We start from the raw sequence: 22,309 nt of genomic DNA on the forward strand, positions 1-22,309 counted from the left end.
ACGAAGTCTCACTCTGTCACCCAGGCTGGAGGGCAGTGGTGCAACCTCGGCTCACTGCAACCTCCACCTCCCAGATTCCAGCAATTCCACTGCAACTTCCTGACCTCAGGTGATCTGCCCACCTTGGCATCCCAAAGTATTGGAATTTCAGGTGTGAGCCACCACGCCTGGCCAACATTTGTACACATGTATGTGTCACATTTGTGTATATATATGACATTTGTATATGTACTATATATCGTGTGTGTGTGCCTGTGGGTGTGTGCCTGTGGGTGTGTGCATGCATGGGAGTCCATTACTATTAACTGATATTTAGGTTGCTTCCACCCTTTGGCTACTGTAATTAATGCTACAATGAACATGGATGTGCAAAAATCTCTTCAAAATCCTGTTTTCAGTTCTCTGGATCTATACCCAGAGTGGGGTTCATAGCTAATATGGTAGGTAATTCTATATTTATTTAATTTAATTTAATTTATTTTTTTTGAGATGGAGTCTCACTGTCATCCAGGCTGGAGTCAGTGGTGTGATCTCAACTCACTGCAACCTTTGCCTCCCGGGTTTCAGCAATTCTCCTGTCTCAGCCTCCCAAGTAGCTGGGACTCCAGGTGCATGCCACCACACCCAGCTAATTTTTGTAGTTTTTAGTAGAGATGGGGTTTCACCATGTTGGCCAGGATGGTCTTGATCTCTTGACCTCATGATCTGCCTGCCTCAGACTCCCAAAGTGCTGGGATTAAAGAGGTGAGCCACTGCGCCCAGCCTATTTTTAATTTTTGAGATGACATTTTGTTCTTGTTGCCCAAGTTGGGGCTAAACCGTGTGATTTTGGCTTGCCGCAACCTCTGCCTCCCACGTCCAAGTGATTCTCCTGCCTCATTCTCCCAAGTAACTGGGATTACAGGAATGCCCCACCACACCCAGCTAACTTTGTATTTTTAGTAGAGATGGGTTTTCACCATGTTGATCAAGCTGGTTTTGAACTCCTGTCCTCAGGTGATCTACCCACCTCAGCCTCCCAAAATGCTGGGATTATAGGTGTGAGCCACCATGCCTGGCTCAGTAATTCTATTTTCAATCTTGCAAAAACCTCCATACTATATTCCATAGCAGCTGTGTCATTTTACATGCCCACCAACGAGCATAAGGATTTCACTTTCTCCTCATCTTTGCCTATACTTGCTGTTTTCTTTATGGTGGCCATCCTGAGGAGTGTGAGGTGGTTTCTCGTTGGTCTGGATGTGCGTTTCCCTGATGTTTAGCTGATGTTGAGCATGTCCCTGTTGGCCATTTGTATGTCTTCTTTTGAGAATCATCTATTCAAGTCTTATTCCCATTTTTTCATCAAGTTATTTGGTTGTGCTTCTTGTTGTTGTTGACGAGTTGTAAGAGTTTTTAGATATATTCTTGATATTAATCTTCATCAAGATATATGTTTTACAAATATTCTCTCCCATTCTTCTGTGTCGTAGGTTGTCTTCACTGCTGATTATCTCCTTTGCTGTGCAGATGTTTTAAAGTCTTGTCTAGACCCATTTGCCTATTTTTGCCTTTGTTGCCTGTACTTTTGGTATCATACCCAAGAAACCATTGCAAAATCCAATGTCATGAAATTTTCTATGTTTTCTTCTAGAAATTTCAGGTCTCAAGTTTAGGTCTCTAATCCATTTTGAGTTAAGTTTTGTTTGTAGTGCAAACTACGAGTGCAACTTCATTCTTTTGCATGTACATATCAATTTTCCCAACACTGTTTATCAAAGAGAGCATTTTTTCTTGATTGCATGGATTTGACAGCCTCATTGGAGATCATATACATGAGAGTTTAATTATGGGCTCTCTACTCTGTTTCACTGTTCTATATTTCTGTCTTTATGCTTGTACCATAATGTTTTGATAAGTGTAGTTTTTGGAATTGTTTTACTTTCTTTATTTCTTTTTCCTTTTTTTTTTTTTTTTTGAGTTGGTGTCTTGCTCTGTCACCCAGCTGGAGTGCAGTAACATGATCTTGGCTCACTGCAACTTCTGCCTCCTGTGTTCAATCTATTCTCCTGCCTCAACCTCCCATGTAGCTGGGATTATGGGCATAAGCCACCACACCCAGATAATTTTTGTTTTTTGTTTTTTAGTAGAGATAGGGTTTCACCATGTTGGCCAGGGTGGTCTCAAACTCCTAACCTGAAGTGATCTGCCCTTCTCAGCCTCCCAAAGTTCTGGGATTACAGGCGTGAGCCACCATGCCCAGGCTGAAGTTGTTTTCTTAACTTTCTTTTTGGATTGTTCATAACTAGTGTATAGAATGCAACTGATATTTTGCATGTTGATTTTATATCCTGCAGCTTGACTGAGTTTATTTATTATCTCTAACAGTTTCTTTGTGAATCATTTAGGATTTCTTTTGTATAAGATCATATAATCTGTGAAGAGAGATAATTTTACTTCTTCCTTTCCAATGTGCCTTTAACTTTTTTTTTTTTTGAGATGGAGTTTCACTCTTGTTGTTCAGACTGGAGTGCAATGGTGCAATTTCAACTGCCACCTCCTGGGTTCAACTGATTCTCTTCCCTCAGCCTCCCAAGTAGCTGGGATTACAGGTGCCTGCCACCATGCCCAGCTAATTTTTTGTATTTTTATTAGAGACAGGGTTTCACCATATTGGCAAGGCTGGTCTCAAACTCCTGACCTCAGATGATCCACCCAGCTCGGCCTCCCAGAGTGTTTGTATTACAGGCATGAGCCACCATGTCTGGCCATTTTTTTTTCTTTTGCCAAATTGGTTTGTCTAGAACTTCTACTACTACATTAGATAGAAGTAACAAAGGTGGACATCCTTCTCTTGTTCCTGATCTTCGGGGAAAAGCTATGTGTCTTTTACCACTCTTTATGTGATGATAGCTGTGGGGGTTTTATATGTGGACTTTAACTAAAGAAAGTTTCCTTCTATTTCTGAGTTGTTTTATTTATTTATTTTTAATTTTTTAAATCATGAAAGGGTGTTTGAGTTTGTCAAATGATTTTTCTAATCTATTATTAATCAATTAAAATAATCATGTTTTCTCCTCTTCATTCTGTTGATATGATATATTCTATTGATTATTTTTTGTGTGTTGACCTACTATTGCATTCTAGGAATAAATCCTACTTGGTCAGGTGTATAATTTCTCTCAATTCATTGTGCTATTATTTTTTGAGAATTTTTGCATCAATATTCATAAGGGATATTGATGTATAGTTTTCTTGTAGTATCTTTGTTTGGTGTTGGTATCAGTGTAATGCTGGTCTCAATGAATGATTTAGAAAGGCTTCCCTCCTCAATTTTTTGGAAGAGTTTGAAAGGGATTGGTATTAGTTTCTCTCTCTCTCTCTCTCTCTCTCTGTGTGTGTGTGTGTGTGTGTGTGTGTGTGTGTGTGTGTGTGTGTTTTGACAGAGTCTTGCTCTGTTGCCCAGGCTTGAGTGCAGTGACATGACCATGGCTCATTGCAGACTTGACTCCCCAGGCTCAAATGATCATTCCACCTCAACCTCCCAAGTAGTTGGGACTACAAGATATGTGTCACCATGCCCAACTAATTATTATTATTTGTAGAGACAGGGTCTGACTAAGTTTCCCAGGCTGGTCTCAAACTTCTGGGCTCAATAAATTACAGGCATGAGCTTTCACATCCAGCAACTTCTTTTCATAAGTGTTTGGTAGAATTCTCCAGTGAAGCCATCTGGCTTTGATTTTATTACTCCTCACTGGTTATAGGCCTGTTCCAATTTTTCTCTTTCTTTATGTGTCAGTTTTAACACATTGTGTGTTTTTGAAATTTCCATTTTAGTTAGGCTGTCCAATTTATCAGTATACAATGGCATTTACTCATAATTTTTTGATTTCTGTAAAATCTGTAATAATGTCCACACTTTCATTTCTGATGTTATTAATTTGAGTCTTGGGTTTCTCTTTCTTGGCTGTTCTAGTGAAAGATTTGCCATTTTTTGCTGACCTTTTGAAAGAAATAACTTTGGTTTTATTGATTTTATTTTTCTATTATGTTTCTATGTTCTATTTCATTTATTTTTGATCTGATATCTTGGATGGAAAGCTTTGGGTTTAGTTTGCTCTTTTTTTCCCCCAATTCCTTCAGGGGTACAATTATTGATTTGAGATACTTTTTCTATTTTAATGTAGGTATTTATAGCTATGCATTTCTCTATTAGCACTGTTTCCACTGTATTTCACAAGTTTTGGTATGTTTCATTTTATTTTCATGCATCTCAAGGTATTTTCTAATTTCCCTTGATATTTCTTCTTTGACTCTTGGTTGTTTAAGAGTGTTTTGTTTCATTTACACATATTTCTAAAATGTCCAGTTTTTCTTTTGGTATTGATTTCTAGTTTCATTCCATTCTAATCAGAAAATACTTCAGATATTTCAATCCTTTAACATTTATTAAGAATTGTTTTGTGGCTTAGCATATGATTTATCTTGGAGAATGTTCTATGTGCATTTGAAAATAATGTGCATTCTGTTGTTGTTTGGTGGCATTCTCTGTATGTTTTTTAGGTTTAATTGGTTTATAGTATTTTCTAAATCCTCGGTTTTCTTAGTGTTCCTCTGGTTTTTCTGTCCATTATTGAAGTGGGATGTTGAAGTTTACAGCTACTGTTGTAGAACTCTTCATCCCTTCAATTCTATCAATGTTTGCTTCATACATTTTTGGTCTCTGTTAAATGTTTATATGTTTATAGTTATACTGTCTTGCTGTATAAAGACTTTACTCGATATATATTGTTTTTCTTTGTCTCTTGTAAAGTATATTTTTCTGACAATAATATAGCCATCTGAAGAACAATCCAAGATGGCTGATCGCTGACATCTCGGGATTGCAGGTCCCAGTTAAAGCAAAGAGAATGAGAGGACGCCACACTTTCAGACAAAATTTAGTCACTCATGGAGCAAAAGATTCCCAGTGGAGGAGTCACATGAATCGCCAGTGCTACTCTTGTGGCTGGTGCAGCGGTTTTGCCAGCACTTGGACATGGCAGCTCGTGGTGCAGAGTAAATGGGACTGGTCCCCCTTTTTCCCAAGGTTTGGGAGGAGCCGCATGGGTCGCCAGCGTGACTCTTGTGGCCGGCACAGCAGTTTTGCTGGCATCTTGGCGTGGCAGCTCTTGGTGCAGAGTAAACGGGACTGGATCCCCTTCTGACCAAGGTTTGGAGCTCCGGGAAGGCAGAGTTGCCTATTACAAACTCAAGAAGGAAGCCAGACTAGAGATTCCTGGGCAGAAAAGCACTATCAGTCTTAACGCCACTGTTTTGGCCGGTGCAGTGGGTTGCTCATATTTTGGCCCTGGGAATTAACAACTTGGACGTCCACTCAGAGACCTAATTTGAAAGTTGGTAATTACAAAGACGACAGGTGGATAAATTTACAATGATGGGAAGAAACCAGCGTAAAAAGGCTGAGAATACTCAAAATCAGAATGCCTCTCCCTCTAAAGAGGATCACAGTTTCTCACCAACAAGGGAACAAGGCTTGATGGAGAATGAGCACATCCCATTAACAGAATCAGGCTCCAGAAGATGGATAATAAGAAATTTCTGTGAGTTAAAAGAACATGTTGTAGCCCAATGTAAAGAAACTAAGAACTTTGAAAAAAGGTTTGACGAAATCCTAATGAGAATAGACAACTTAGAGAGAAATATAAGTGAATTAATGGAACTGAAGAATACAATACAGGAATTCCGAGAAGTATGAATAGGTTTAAACACTCGAATTGTTCAAGCAGAAGAAAAGATATCAGAGATCGAAGTCCAACTTAATGAAATAAAATGAGAAGACAAGATTAGAGAACAAAGGACAAAAAGGAATGAGCAAAGTCTCCAAGAAATGTGGGACTATGTGAAAAGACCAAATTTACGTTTGATAGGTAAATTTGATACCTGAATGCAACGGAGAGAAAGAATCCAAGCTGGAATATACTCTTCAGGATATTATTCAGGAAGATTTTCCTAAACAAGCAAAGCAGGACAAGATTCAACCCCAGGTAATACAGAGAACACCACAAAGATATTCCTCAAGAAGAGCAACCCCAAGGCACATAATCATTAGATTCACCAGAGTTAAAATGAAGGAGAAAATACTAAGGGCAGCCAGAGAGAAAGGTCAGGTTACACACAAAGGGAAGCCTATCAGACTTACAACAGATCTCTCAGCAGAAACTCTACAAGCCAGAAGAGAGTGGGGGCCAATATTCAACATCTTTAAAGAACAGAACCTTCAGCCCAGAATTTCATATCCAGCCAAACTAAGCTTCACAACTGAAGGAAAAATAAAATCTTTTATGAACAAGCAAGTACTCAGAGATTTGATTACCACCAGGCCTGCTTTACAAGAGCTTCTGAAAGAAGCATTACACATAGAAAGAAACAACCAGTATTAGTAGCCTTTCTAAAAATATACCAAAAAGTAAAGAGCATCAACATAAAGAAGAATTTACATCAACGAATAAATAAAACAGCCAGTTAACATCAAATGGCAGTAATCCTAAATTTCAATTGACTAAATCCACTAATCAAAAGATACAGCCAAAACCCAATGGTATGCTATATCCAGACCCATTTCACATGCAAGAATATACAAAGACTCAAAACAAAAAGATGGAGAAAGATTTACCAACCAAATGGAAAGCAAAAATAAATAAATAAATAAATAAAAAGCAGGAGTTGCAATTCTCGTATCTGATAAAATAGTTTTTAAAGCAACAAAGATGTAGTGGAAAAATGATCAATGCAACAATAAGAGCTAATGATCCTAACACCTAGATACATAGAGTCTTAGACTCAATGAGACAGAAAATTAATAAGGATATCAAGGACTCAAACTCAGATCCGGAACAAGTAAACTTAATAAATATTTACAGAGCTCTCCACTTTAAATACACAAAATATACATTCTTGCCAATACCACATCACACCTACTCATAGGTTTAAATAAAATATTGATTGGTCATTATTAATACCCATTTTTTTAGAATAAAGCAATATTTCTGTTCTCCCACTTTTTCTTCTACTTTCTTCCTCTCCTTCACTCCTTGTTTTTCTTTCCTTCTCTCAATAAAAGGAAAAAGGAAATCAATTTGTAGACCTCTAGATCCAGGTCGGCAATGTCTCTATCATTGCCTGATTTCATTCCTTCCCTTCTCTCCCTCCCTTCCTCCCTCCCTCCCTCCCTCCCTCCCTCCCTTCCTCCATCCCTCCCTTCCTCTTTTCCTCCCTTCCTCCCTAAAAATAATAATAATAATAATAATCATCGTCATATAGCCATCCTAGCTCTTTTTCCTTACTATTTACATGGAAAGTCTTTTTCTACTCTTTTATATTAAACTTCTTTACATCCTTCTATGTAAAGTGAGCCTCTTGTAGACAACATGTAGATAAACATTGATTTTTAAAATTCAATACTCCAATCTGCTTTCTTAGAGATTTTAGTCAATTTACCTTTGATGTGATTACTGGTAAAAGGATTTACTTCTGCCATCTATTTGTTTTCTATGTGTGTTACCTAATTTTTTTCCTCAATTACTACCTGTTTTGCATATAGATAATTTCTTTTGTAGTGCACAATTTTGATTCCTTTCTTTCCTTTTCCATGTATTTTAAAGTTATTTTCTCACTGGTTACCCCAAGGTAACCACTTTCAACCTAGTTTGAATAATACCAACTTAGCTTCAATAGCATACCAACACTCTGCTTCTATACATCTCTGTCCCTCCTCATTTATACTATTATTTGTCACAGATTACATCTTTATACATTATATACCCATTAAGTTAGATGTATAGATATTATTTTATGTGTGTGCCTATTATATCATACAGAAAAATAAAGATGCTACAAACCATACCAAAAGTGCATTAATGGTGGCCTATATATTTATTTATGTAATTACCTTTACCAGTGTTTTTTAGTTTTTTAAATATTTTTGAATTAGTGTGTAATGTCTTTTCCTTTCAGCCTGAAGAATTCCCTTTAGCATTTTTTGTAGGACTAATAACTGATAATGCACTCTCTCAGCTTCTGTTTTTCTAGAAATGCCTTATTTTATTTATTTATTTATTTTTTGAGACAAAGTCTCACTCCGTTGCCAGGCTGGAGTGCAGTGGCACGATCTCAGCTCACTGCAACCTCTGCCTCCTGGGCTCAAGCAATTCTTCTGCCTCAGCCTCCCAAGCAGCTAGGACTATAGGCATGTACCACCATGCCCAGCTAATTTTTCCATTTTTAGTAGAGACGGGATTTCACCATGTTGGCCAGTATGATCTTGATCTTTTGACCTTGTGATTCACCCGTCTCGGCCTCCCAAAGTGTTGGTATTACAAGTGTGAGCCACCATGCCTGGCCTTAATTTATCTTTTATTTTCAAATGAGAATAAGGAGAAATTTTTGCTAAATATAGTATTCTTAGTGGACTGGGTTTTCTTTTTTCTTTCAAGATTTAAATATGTTATCCTATTGCCTTCAGGCATTATTCATTTCTCTTATGAGAAATCAGATATTAATCTTACTGAAGATCCCGTATGCATGAAAGATGTTTTCATATTGCTAGTTTAAAATGTTTCTTTTTGTCTTTTTCTTTCAACAGTTTGATTATAATTTCTTGGTGTGGGTGTCTTTAAGTTTATCCTGCTTGAAGTTCATGGAGCTTTCTGGACATGTATATTCATGTCTTTCCTCAGATTTAAGAAGTTTTCAGCTGTTATTTCTTCAACTATTCTTTCTACTTCTTTCTGTCTTCTTCTGTGAGTCTCTAACTGTGTATGTTGGTCCTCTTGATGGTGTCTTAATCAGCTTTTAGTCTCTGTTTAGTTTTCTTTGTTCATTTTTCTATTTCTGAGATGTAATCACTTCAGTTGTCTTACCTTCAGGTTTTCAGACTCTTCCGCCTGCTAAAATTTGCTATTGAGCCCCTCTAGTGAAATTTTCATTTCAGTTATCCCACCTTTTATGCCAAAAATTTTGTTTGGTCTCACTTTATAATTCTTATCTCTTACTGAGAGTCGCATTTTGTTACACATGGTTTTCTTGATTTTCATTGTCTTCAGCTGTTTGAGCATATTTAAGATCATAGTTTTAGTCTTTATCCAATAGCCCAGTGCTGGGGCTCTGGAGGGACGGTCTCAGTCTGTTTTGTTCCTTTGAATGGGCCATACTTTCATGTTTATTTTTATGCCTTGGAATCATTTTGAAAACTAGACATTTGAATATTATAATATGGTAGCTTTGGAAATCAGATTATCCCTTTTTCCAGTGTTTGCCAGATTTTTGATTGTTGAAGGCTGTAGCAGATAATTTCTATAATGACTTCCTCAAACTATTTTTTGCAAAAACTGTATTCCTTGTCATGTTCAGTCACTGACATTTTGTCCATAGCTCGTGTTCAGCTTGTGCTTTTTTTATATTTTTATTTTTTGAGACAGGGTCTCACTCTGTCACCCAGGCTGGAGTGTAGTGGCATGAACATGGTTCACTGCAGCCTCTATCTCTTGGGCTCAAGTGATCCTCCCGCCTCAGCCTCCTGAGTAGCTGGGACTACAGTTGTGCACCACCATGCCAGACTAATTTCTAAATTTTGTTTTGGTAGAGACTAGGTGTCACTATGTGGCCCAGACTGGTTTTGAACTCCTGGGCCCAAGTGATCCTTCTACCTTGGCCTCTGAGAGTGCTGAGATTACAGGGGCAAACCACTACACCTGACATCAGCTTGTGTTTTGACAGAGATTTCCTTGAATATCAGGAACTAAAAACAAACAAGCAAACAAACAACAGCATAAACCAAATCACCACTCCCAGACTTTGCAGATTGCGCTGTGCCAGAACACTCCTTCAACACTTATCCAAGCCTGCACTTCGCTTAGGGATCAGCCCAAAGTGGAAGCTAAGGATCTCCTCAGGTGTTTTCTGAGCACGCATCTTGCCCTGGGCATGCATGTGGCCTTCTAAATCCCCTTGTACACATGGGAGCCTTTGAATTTCCTGATTTCCCAAAGAAAGTCTCACCAGCTTTTACTGCTGGGTCTTAAGTGTTCTATTGTAGGTCTCAACTATAATCTTCTGCCCTAGGCATCTGCAGGATGATGTGAGTTTACCTTGCAATATATATATATATATTGACAGATATTGTTTACACACACACACACTTTTATATATCAACACTATCTGCCATGTTTCCATCTGCATTCTGAGTTAGGCAAAACAAAGACAAACTCCTTGTATGAGTCCTTCAGGCCACCTCTCTCCAGCCCCCAGGCAGCTTAGGACACACAGGCACAATAACTTGTAAATCAAGTCTGCTGTGCTCGTGTTGTATGAGACCAGGGTCCCACACTGGGGATATTGACTTCCCTCTGCAGGACTATTGTGGCACTGGGGAGAGTGGACAAGGGCAAGTAAAAGGGCCATGGAGACTCACTACCATTTTAAAGTCACCCGTTTCTTGATTCAGCATTTTTTGGTTGCTGTGACCCTTTTGCTGTTTCCCAGAAGCCTTGACAAAATTGATTCTGACCATTTCTGGACAGTTCTATGGGGGTAGGAGCAACAGCTTGGCACTGCCTGCTTTGCTATTTTGCTTATGGCACATTCGATCAAGGGAGTCCTTTCTGTGTTCCTTCTGATGGTGATTTGTTGAGTTTCTCAGATGTGTGGGTTGATAGTTCTACAATTTGGAAAAACTGTAGGCATTTTTACTTCAAATCTTTTTTGCCCTGTCCCCCCTGGGGAGCACAATTACACAAGTATTAAACTGCTTGAAATGGGTTCAGAGTTCACTGGGGTTCTGTTCCGTTTTCTGCTGTCCCTTTTGTTTCCATATTTTCATTTTGGATAGTTACTATTACCAGTTCACTGATCTTTTCTGCTGTGGTGTCTGATATGGACACTACATATTAGTCCCATCCAGTGTCTTTTTTATTTGAAAATTTTAATCTCCATAATCTCCTTTTAGGTATTTAAAATATTTTCCACATGTCTCCTTTATATTCTCTTTTAACATTCCTTTTTTCTGTTTTTTTGGGAGGCGTTTGTTTTGTTTTGAGACAGAGCCCCGCTCTGTCGCCCAGGCTAGAGTGCAGTGGGGTGATCTTGACTCACTGCAGCCTCCAATCCTCAGGTTTGAGCGATTCTCCTCAGCCTCCTGAGTAGCTGAGACTACACATGTGAGCCACCACATCTGGCTAATTTTTGTATTTTTAGTAGAGATGGGGTTTCACCATGTTGGCCAGGCTGGTCTCAACCTTCTGGCCTTAAGCCATCCTCCCACCTGGACCTCCCAAAACACTGGGATTGCAGGCATGAGTCACTGCGCCCAGCCCTTCTCCATCTGCTCTTGCCTCCCGCTATCTTCTTGGACATGTGGGGTATATTTAGAATAGTTGCTTAAATGATCATATCTACTAATTATATTGTCTCTTTCATTTCTAGGGCTGTTTTTATTGATAAATTGTCTTCTCATTATGGGTCATATTTTCCCGTTTATTTGCATGCCTGGTTATATTTGATCAGGTGTCTGGCGTTGTGAACTTCACCTTGTTGACTACTATTTCTTTAAATGTTTCTGAGCTTTGTTTTGAGATGCAATTTGATCCTTTCAAAGACTGCTTTTAAGTGTTTTTCAACAAGCACAGAGTGACTTATAGTCGAGGTCTCATTTGGCCATCTCTGTGTCCTCCTTTTTCTCTTCTCAACATCCTACAAATTTTCTGATCTGGATATTAGAGACCTATTCCCAGTTCTGTGTGAGCTCCAGCGAGATTTCCTCCTGCATTTCCAGTGGTTCTTGCCCCATCTTAGGTAGCTTTCTTGCCCTTGTGCACTCATTAGTTCCGATGACAACACTGAAGCCTCTGCAGCTCCCTCCTCCTCTCCAGCCTTCTGCCATGTGAACTCCAGCCAGCCTGGCTTCTGTATTAGTTTGCTTCAGGCTGTCACAACAAAATATCTCAGTCTGGTGGGCTTAAACTACAGATGTTATGTTGTCGAGTTTGGGAGGCCGGAATTCTGAGTCAAGGTGTGGGCAGGGCTGGTTTCTGCTAAGGCCTCCCCTTGTGGCTTGCAGATGCCACTTCCCTGCTGTGTCCTCACATGGCCTTTCCTGTGCACACACAGCCTCGTGTCTGTGCCTACAGACTTCCTTTTCTTATAGGAACATCAGTCAGATTGGATTAGGGACCCCCTGGTGGCCTCAGTTTAGCTCGATCACCTCTTTAAAGACCCTGTTTTCAAATCTGGTCACATTCTAAGGTACTGGGGGTTAGGACTTCGACATATGGATCTTAGGGGTGGAAAAGGGTCAGGGCTCAGTCCAGTACAGCCTCTGGGACGTTGGCTCTGTCTCCTCAGGGGACTGCTGGCCCCTGCCTGGACCCACCTCACTCAGTCCCCTCCCAGGGCCTGCTGTCCTGTGCTGCCTGTTGGCTAATGTTGGAAATAGATCTGTTTTGTCTAGATCTTTTAGTTGTTTCAGGAGGGAGAGTAAATTTGAACCTTTTTACTTAATCTTGACTGGGAGTAGAAGTCTCACAATAGGCTGGGTGTGGTGGCTCATGCCTGTAATCCCAGCATTTTGGGAGGCCAAGGCTGGCGGATCATGAGGTCAGGAGGTCGAGCCCATACTGGCCAACATGGTGAAACCCTGTCTCTATTAAAAATACAAAAAGTAGCCAGGTATTGGGGCAGGCACCTGTAATCCCAGCTACTTGGGAGGCTGAGGCAGAATTGCTTGAATCTGGAAGGCGGAGGTTGCCATGAGCCACTGCACTCCAGCCTAGCAATAGAGCAAGATTCTGTTTCAAAAAAGAAAAAAAAGAAGTCTCACGATAGAGATGCTGAACCTGCCCCCTTGTTTTCTGCTCCATCCTCATACCAGCCCTGGCTGCCCTTGGCAGAGTCCCAGGTTGCTGTCCAGAGACCCTGCCATCTGTCTGCTTACGGCTCTCTCCACCCTCCTGATCAGTTACCTCTTCTCCCTCTGTTTTTCTTTTTTTCTTTCAAAGATTTGTTATAATCTCTTGAGTGAGCTTCTCCCGATCAACTTGTCCCCATGGGTCTTCTATGTTTTCATTCATTCATGGTTATTTTAGTGAGATCTTGAAAGGAAGAAGAAACCAGTGTGTGTTAAACAGGTGAAGATGCCGTCCTCCACCAGACGTTTCCGCATGTCTTTAAAGAGTTAAACTTTCTTGGAAACATTATTTGAAAGCAGATGTTCTCCTGGGAGACATTTATAATGCTTGTAACTTTATAAATAATGCTTTGATCACTGCCCTTGTACAGAACGTTTTGTGCATCTCTGTTACTTTTCTAGCATAAATGCTTACTGACTGGGTCAAATCTTTGACAAATTAAAACCTCTGGGTTATCTTGCCAGATGGCCACCAAAAGTTTTCTATCATTCTACCCAGATACTACCAATGCTTTCCTCCTATGGTTACAATGCACTGTGTCACTCTAGAATCGATACAAAGGTTTCCTACAATTAGATTATTTTAAAGTCTCTTTAATCCACTAGAAAATTGTTTACAGCATAAGCTGCGGTGTGACTTCGTCATTTGTGAAGCAGCTTATCTGCTCTCTTCAAAATGGTTTTCCGTGGGCACATCTCTGTGGGAATCTTCTCCCTCCTTCCCTCCTCAAATTGAGCTGGGGTCGCACCTGGGTGCCTGCAAGGGAGCCACACGGTAACACTGGCTTCCAGGCCTGGGGTCTGTGTCTGGCTGGGAAGGGGCATCTCCAGGACCCAGTGTTCTCTCAGAGCCCTAGAGTCTACCCATTTTATCCTGACAGCCCTGCTCTAAAGATGTGGACATGGATACCAGAACCACTCTGCACCAACCAACTCCAGACCACAGCACCTTTGCCCACTGCAAAGCTGGCTCACACATGAAGATGTCTTTTTTTTTTTTTTAGGCAGGGTCTCACTTGTGTCCAGGCTGGAGTGCAGTGGCATGATCATAGCTCACTGCAGCCTCAACCTCCTGGAATCAAGCAATCCTTTTGCCTGAGCCTCCCAACATGCTGGGAGTATAGGCTTGAGCCACTGCCCCCAGACAAGATGTCTTTATCATCATACCTCATGGTCTCTATCAGTCAGGGCATGATTGGAGAAGTAAACAGCTTGGAGATGTCTGCTTGTTAATGACAGAGATTTGACCTCACATCACTTTGGGAGCTGGTTATACCATCTCTCTCTCTCTTTTTTTTTTTAATGGAGTTTTGCTGTTGTTGCTCAGGCTGGAGTGCAGTGGCATGGTGCTGACTCACTGCAACTTCCAGCTCCTCTGTTCAAGCAATTCTCCAGTCTCAGCCTCCCAAGTAGCTGAGATTACAAGCACCCACCACCACTCCTGGCTAATTCTTTGTATTTTTAGTAGAGAGGGAGTTCAGCAGGTTGGCCAGGCTGGTCTCAAACTTCTGACCTCAGGGATCTGCCTGACTCTGCCTCCCAAAATGTTGCAATTACAAGCGTGAGCCACCGTGCCCAGCCTATACTGTCTCTTGAAAGCTATTGACTTGGAAGTTCATGGCATGGTAAGATGGAGTGAAAGATGGGCATGAGGTGGACACAAGGCTCCTGTGAGGCAGAGTCACAACCCAGGAAGGTGCAGCAGGACCCGAGGGGCTTTCCTGCCGCCTCCCAGCCTCTACGTCAGTGATGGGTCCATACAGGAGAGGATGTTGCCCTTTGTACTGCATTAAGCACCTGCAGGCTGGCCAGGGTTGTGGGGGCCAATGAAAAAGATCCAGCAGGAAAGATGAGTGCAGTGGCTTATGCCTATAATCCCAGCACGTTGGGAGGCCAAGGTGGTAGGATCACTTGAGGCTGCAGTGAGCCATGAGTACACCCTGCACTCCAGCCTGGGTGACAGGGTGAGATTGCATCTCAATAAATAAAATAGGATGCAGCAGGAGTAGGGAGCCATGGACCTGGCCACTGTCCCATGCTGACTGCCAGGTGGGACACACCAGGGTGTGCCTGCATCCAGGCTTGAAGACACAGGGTGCTCCTTTATCCAATTCCTGGGGTCCATATTCCCTGGAGTCTGTTTCTAGCTCTGGCAGTCAATTCAATCTGGCAGAGAGGCTTAGAGCCACTCACAGGCCTCTCTGGCCTCAAAGGCTGAGCCTGTCAAATGTTGGGAAGAGCTCCTAGTTCAGAGCCAACCCTGGGGCTGCTGGCCCCATCCTCAGGGACATGCCCATGAGCAGAGTGAACAGCTCAGCATCCTCCGGCTTGTCCATGCCCTCCTCCCAGGAGAATCAGTGAGCACCCTTGGACCTAGTCAGGGGCTCCTAACTAGATTCGGGCGGTTTTGGAGTTTGGAGGCACAAGTACTTGGGGCCAGGAAGGGCCTGGATGCAGGAATTTATGCCCCTTGAGGCCCATTAGGGAGCTGTAGCCATGGGCAGGGTCCCAGCCATGGGGAGGTGGAAGATCGGGCAGAACCTGGAGCTGCTTTTAGTCGGATTACTGCTCAAAGCTCCTGCCAAAATGAAGGAGGAAACCGCCGATGCAAATCTAGGGTCTGTAGAACATCTGGGGAGAGAAGGGCTGCCAACCCAGTGGGAGTACCGAAAGCTGGCCCTGCCCCTCACCTGCCTCCCATGGGACTGGCCAGCTTCATGCTTGTCATCTTTATCTTTCACCATGTGGTCAGAGAGTGCATCCTGTGTGACTTTGATTCTTTTAAACCCACTGAGGTGTAGAGTGTGTTCTATCCTGGCAAAAGTTCCATGGGCTTTTGAAAAGAATGTATATTCGGCTGTCGTTGGGTGGAGTGTTCTATAGATGTCAAGCAGACCCTCCAGGTAGATGGTATTACTGAGTTCTTCTATCTCCCTGCTGATTTTCTGTGAGTTGTTCTATCAACTGCTGACAGAGAGATTTTGAGTCCTCCACTCTAATCATGGGTTTGTCTATATCTTCTTTAGCTCTATCACTTTTTGCTTCATGGATTTTGAGGCTCTGCCATTTGGTGTGTACACATTTGGAAACAAAAATGAGACTACAACATATCAAAATATATGGGATTCAGCTAAAGCAGTGCCGAGAGGGACATTTGTAGCACTACATGCTTCAGTAGAGAAAAGGCAGCCCTTTTAACAAATGGTACTGGAGTAACTTCACAGCCACAGGCAAAAATCTAAATCTGAACTGAAATCTCACGTCACACAAAAAATCATGTAAAATAGATCACAGGCTTAAATGTAACTGTAAAACTATAAAGCACATAAAACACATGAGAGAAAATCTTCAGAATCTATGGGTAGGCAAAGAGTTCTCAGATTTGACACCAAAAGCATGATCCACAAAAAGAAATATTGATAAATAGGACTTCATCAAATTTAAAAGTTTTACTCTGCAAAAGTCCATGTGAAGAGGATGAAAAGATAAGCTGCAGACTGGAAGGGTATATCTGTAAACTATATTTGCAAAGAAGTTATACCTAAAAGATATAAAGAACTTTCAAAACTCAACATTAAAAATCCAATTAGAGAGTGGGCAGGAGCACATGTTCTCAGGACCTTCAGAGGCTTTTTGCCTCCCTTGGCAAAAAGAAGAAATTATCTATATTTAAAATATTTGTTAAATTAAAATAAAAAAGAAAATGGGCAAAAGATGAACAGGCATTTCATCAAGGAGGATATACACATGGCAAATAAACATCATCAATGTTCAATGTCATTAGCCATGAAGAAAATGCAAATTAAATCCACAATGGCACATCACTGGACATCTATCAGAATGGCTAAAATAAAAAACAGTGATGTCTGGGTGTGGTAGCTCACACCTGTAATCCCAGCACTTTGGGAGGCCAAGGTGGGAGGATCATGAGGTCAGGAGTTCGAGACCAGCCTGGTCAACATGGTGAAACTTTGTCTCTACTAAAAATACAAAAATTAGCCAGGTGTGGTGGCATGCACCTGTAATCCCAGCTACTCAGGAGGCTGAGGCGGGAGAATTGCTTGAACCTGGGAAGATGTAGTTTGCAGTGAGCTGAGATTGCACCACTGCAATCCAGCCTAGGCAACAGAGCAAAACTCCATCTTAAACAAAACAAAACAAAAATAAACAAACAAACCGTGCCAACTACAAATGCCGGTGAGGGTGTGGAGAAGCTGCATCATTTCCCACTGTTGGTGAGGGTGTAAAATGTGCGTACTGGCACAGTCCCTCTGGAAGACAGTTTGTAGATTTTTAGAAAATCAACATGCAGTTACCCTATGACCCAGTCTGCACTTTCTTGGGCATATTTCCTAGATATATGAAACTTATGTTCACAAAAAACATGGACATGAATGCTTACAGCAGTTTCATTTGTAACAGCTAGAAACGGGAAACAGCCCAATTCCACGGTGAACGGTGAAGTGCACTGTAGTGTATCTGTGGAGTGGAATACTCTGCTGAAGTGAAAAGTCATGAACCTCTGATCCGTGGAACTATTGTCCGTTGGGGTGGCTCCCTAGGGAATTCTGCTGAGTAAAAACGTGAATCCCATAGTTACCTGCTGTAAGATTCCAGGTAAATGGCATCCTCAAAAAGATAGAATGAGAGCTGGAGAGCAGATGAGTGGGTGCCTGGGATGGGCTGTGTCTATGCAGCAGCAGCATGAGGGGCCCTGTGCTGATGGAAATGTCCAGTTATCCCGATTGTGGCAGTGGACACATAAAGCTCGCATAGAACTAAACACCCCCCCCACACACACACACATGAGTGCCTGTAACAAGGTCAGTGGAGAGTATCAATGGCAACTTCCTGTCATATCATCCCAGAGTTTGACAATCGGTTACCACTGGGGAGAACCAAAGGAAGGATACCAGGGGTCTCTCTGCACAATTTTTATCCAAGTGCCCAATATGCATCTGACAGAGGACATGGCGCTATCCATGGGAATAAGCAGACCAGGTCCTGTGCTGGATGCCGCCCGGGGTGTGTGTGTGCCAGCAGGGATGCAGGCACCTCCTCTAGCTGGACAGATGCCACCCAGGGTGTGTCTGTGCTAGTAGGGATGCAGGCACCTCCTCTAGCTGGCCTGCAGGGGGCAGCCCCACCTTGCGGGCACCCAGGCTCCCCAGAGGGCCCTGGGATGGGCTCAGCCTCCCAGGCCTGGCCTCATGAGGCCAGGGTCTGTTCTGTGTCACACACACACACACACACACACACACACACACACACACACACGCAGCCCAGGAGCTCATTCTGCCCATGGCTGGCAGTCTTGGTGGGTTGCTTCTGTGTGAGCTCTTTGTCCGGCTCCATTTCAAGTGACTCATGAGTGGTTTTTGCCCTTTCCCCTAGAGACACCCTCCCTGCCTGGCCTCATAAACCTTTCCAAGGAGGCAACATTTCCAGATAAGCAGCCTCTTGCCCCACTTCTCCAAGACCACCCAAGAGACTGGCCCCCTTTCCCAGGCAGTGCCAACAGCCTTCCCACCCTAGGCCTCCCCATGGCCTCTTGGCACAGAGCAGTGGTGTGAGGCTCCCTGGAACCCCATTCTCACGTACCTCTGTTAGCTGGGCCAGGTCCAGAGGGGGGCACATATTCTGAGGAGGATGGCTCCCCCCTGCTCTCTGAGGCCTTGGTGGGTGGGTGTAGGGTGTCCCGGCAGCACCTACACTGTGGCAGCTCAGGCAGCCAGTCTACACACCCTCTAGGGCTTGTGACTTCGGAGATTCCTGCTCTGTCCTCCCTGCCCCACAGGAAATGCTCCCTTTCTCTCTCATTCATACTGTCTCTCTTTCACATTCTCTCATTCTGTTTCTCATTTTCTATCTCATTCATTCATTGTCTTGCCCTCTCATCTCTGCCTCTTTTTGTCTCTCAATCTCTGTCTCCATCTTTCATTCCTTCCCTCTGTGTCTCTCGTTCTTTCTGTCTCTCCATCTCTCTTTCCATCTTTCTCATTCTCTTTTTCTTCCCCTTTCTCCACCTCTGTCTCCCTCTCTCTGTGACTCTGGCCCTGGGAGCAGGGGCCTGAGGAGATTGGATCACTGGACTGGGGAGGTGGAGTAGGGTGAGGTGGGGGTAGGAGTCACAGGCCAGGGACAGTGGGGCAGGAGGAGCCTCGGGAGGCGTTGCTCTGTTTCCCAAGTGTCCTGCCTCCTGAGCTTTCTGGCAAGGCCTAGGGGAACAAGCACTCATTTCTGCCCAGCCACATGGTGACTTGAGTGGATCCAAGGAGGAGAGCGTGGCTTCTGTTTGGTGGGGGCACCCTGGCTTTCCAGAGGGGCCCACTGTTGGGGGTGGGTTTGAGCCCACACCACTTCCCTGAGGAATCCAGACCGGCCTGGAAGGGAGGTGAGGATGAGCCTGGCCTTAGCTGGTGGCTGCCTTTGCCAAGCAGAGCGTCCCAGCCGCACTCAGACACCGTGGCAGCCCAGGCAGCCCTGTACATGCCGTCCTGCGGGCACAGTCAGGGGCTGCGGCTGTGGGAGATTCCGCACTTCACAGGGCAGGGTACTGCATGAAGATGGATGTCTGCAAGAGTGCCTGGACGTGAGGAGTATTCACAGCTGGCTTGCTTTCGCGTTTTCTCTCCCTGGTGAGGCTCCTTCCCCAGTGGACAGGACCTGTCTGTGCTGTGCCTCCCTGATCCCTTGGAAAGCATGCTAAATCCTAGGGCGGGTGGAGCAGGGAAAACCCAGCCTGGCCTTAAACACTTCCTGCAGTCCCTTGGGGCTTCGGCCGGCTGCCCAGCGTGTCCACTCCAATTACACATCTGGAGCTGGGGACGCCACTGCAGGAGGGGCTCCGGGTGCTGTGGGAACCACTGGGAGTTGACTGAGCTACAATTCCATGGGTTCCAGGACCTTCATAAGCCCCTGCTCTGCCTGGGGCCACTGCGCCCTACTGGATCTCCTGGAGTTGATGTCTGTTGGGAGCTGTGTCCAGTCATCCCTGAAAGGTCTGACCATCTTCTTCCCCGCTGCATGGTCACCCTGGCAAAAGGCCATAAGTGCCTCTGGGGAAGGCTGGGAGAGTGATAAGAACAGTAAGATTTTAGTAGCACAGTGGGTCTTCCCTCAAGGGGCCTGGCCTCCCGGCCATCCAGGAGGTTCTGGGTCTGCAAACTGGTTCAAATTTGGGACTTGACTGAGGAGCTTGGACTTCAGAATTTTTAATGTAATTTTTTTCAGACAGGGTTTTGCTCTGTTGCCCAGGCTGAAGTGCAGTGGTGCAATCATAGCTCAGAGCAGCCCTGAACTCCTGGGCTCAAGCAATCCTCCTTCCCCAGGCTCCTGAGTAGCTAAGACTACAGGCGCACACCATGATGGCCACCTAACTTTTTCATTTTTATTTATTTATATTTTTAGTAGAGACAGGGTTGTGCCATGTTGGCCAGGCTGGTCTGGAACTCCTGGCCTCAAGTGATTCACCTGCTTCAGCCTCCCCAAATGCTGGGATTACAGGCATGAGCCACTGTGCCTGGCCCAGCTAATTTGTTTTTCTTCCTTTTCTTTTTTAGATGAAGTTACACTTGTGTTGTCCAGGTTGGAGTGCAATGACTCAATCACGGCTCACTACAACCTCTGCCTCCCAGGTTCAAGCTATTCTCCTGCCTCAGCCTCCTGAGTAACTATGATTACAGGTGCCCACCACCATGCCCGGCTAAATTTTTTTTTTTTTTGTATTTTTAGTGGACAGGGTTTCACCATGTTGGTCAGGCTGGTCTTGAACTCCTGACCTCAGGTGATCCACCTGCCTCAGCCTCCCTAAGTACTGGGATTACAGGCATGAGCCACTGTGCCCAGCCTGCTTATTTGTTTTTCTTTCTTTCTTTCTATTTTTATAGACACAAGGTCTTTCTACGTTGCTCTGGTTAGTCTTGAACTCTGGGCCTCAGACGTCCATACTTGGCTTCCCAAAGTGCTGGTAGTAGAGGGGTAAGCCCCCACACCTGGCCTGGTTTTGACTGGAGTTAGACTTCTGTTCACCTGACCGTGGGCCAGAGATGGCTTGTCCTGCCTACTCCCCTTCCCTTACCTGGAGAGCTTCTTAGGGTTGGGAGGCCATGGGGAGTTGTGGGTACGATGCACCTTCCAGCCAGAGAACCAGCAGCCTCGGCTTCTCCAATGGAAACACAGGGGCCACTTTGCCATGGGCTAGACTGCAGTCTACTAGATGACAATGAAAAAGCCCACCCTTCCTGGGAAACGTCTTCCCCTCACACCGTGCCCAAGGTTGTCTGGATGTGGCTTAGGTGGGAGAAGCAGGGGGCAGGAGCAGGCGCTTGCCTCCCTAGCACCATGTGCCCTTGGGCGGGTGAACAATGTCCTCTGGGAGGGGCCACCAGCGGCTGTGTTTGAGGCAGCAGGCAGACCGTGGTGGATGAGGGCCGCCAGACATGAAAGGGAGTTTGAGCCTGGGAGATTTGTGGAAGGGGTGTGGGAGATTCGTGGGAGAAGGCATCGTTCCCCTTGGGTTCGGATAGGCTGAGGGAACCACCTCTATCTGCCACCATCATCCAAGTTGCAGGGAAGTAAGAGCTGGACCAGCCTGCCAGACCTCAGGTGTATCTCTAGCATTACCCTGCATGGGGCACTAGGCCCTACCACCCACATGCCCTGGGTCCTGATAGGCTCCTGGCTGGGTGGGGGCTTCAAGTGGGGGTTTGGTGGGGCCACTCAGGGCTGGCCTGTCAGTCCCATCACCATCCCAAAGCTGCCAGGAGCTGATGGCCTCCCTCCTCTGGGGAAACAGCAGGGCCCTTCCCGAGTTAGATGTTGCTTCTCAGCACTCTCGTTCACCAAATGTAGTCCCAGAGTCCAGGGCTGGGACTAGAGGCCCTTGCCCTCAGCCGGCCAGGCAGCTGCCTCCTTCCTCGGGGACCACTATGCTGCCTGGGACAGAGAGCTCTGTGTTGCCAGAGGGTTGTGATGCACGTTCACAATCTCATGCCTCTTCTTGGAGGCAACCTCCGTGCCTTTAAGCATGTGATCGCTGGGGGTCTCCCGTCTGCCTGCTCTCCTCTGCTGCCTCTCTCCTCCAGGTGCTGAAGCCAGACCTTGGGGGCTCACTGGTGCCCATGGTTGTGCAGCGGGTGGGCCTCCCGCGGTTGCTGCAGCCTGGGTGACTGGGCTGCCGTCTGCCCTCTGCTGAGCCAGCCCCATTTCAAGGGAGGTGGCCCAGCCCCTCATGAGCAAAAGAGGACAAATGAGTGCCCTCTCCCCACCCCACAGGAGAGGGTCCTATGGATGGGGAACGATGTGAGGCCAGTCACACTCAATGGAAAAGCAGAACCAGGGGCCAGGGCTCTCATACAGGACATC

General features: G+C 44.5%; 1 long non-coding RNA gene across 2 annotated transcripts in view; it reads right to left on the bottom strand.

Moving 5' to 3' along the window:
• The window catches only part of LOC144581552 (uncharacterized), a 65,447-nt gene that overhangs the window by 31,889 nt on the left and 11,249 nt on the right, over positions 1-22,309 (bottom strand). Inside the window, exon 3 of one of the 2 annotated variants that reach the window (XR_013532510.1) lies at positions 7,263-13,127. The exons of the other annotated variant lie outside the window; for it this stretch is intronic. This is a non-coding gene — a long non-coding RNA (uncharacterized LOC144581552). Of the gene's footprint in view, positions 1-7,262; positions 13,128-22,309 lie in introns of those variants that run through there. 2 annotated transcript variants of the gene reach the window in all.

The sequence above is a fragment of the Callithrix jacchus genome, chromosome 2, assembly GCF_049354715.1.
Source record: "Callithrix jacchus isolate 240 chromosome 2, calJac240_pri, whole genome shotgun sequence".
NCBI lineage: Eukaryota > Metazoa > Chordata > Mammalia > Primates > Cebidae > Callithrix > Callithrix jacchus.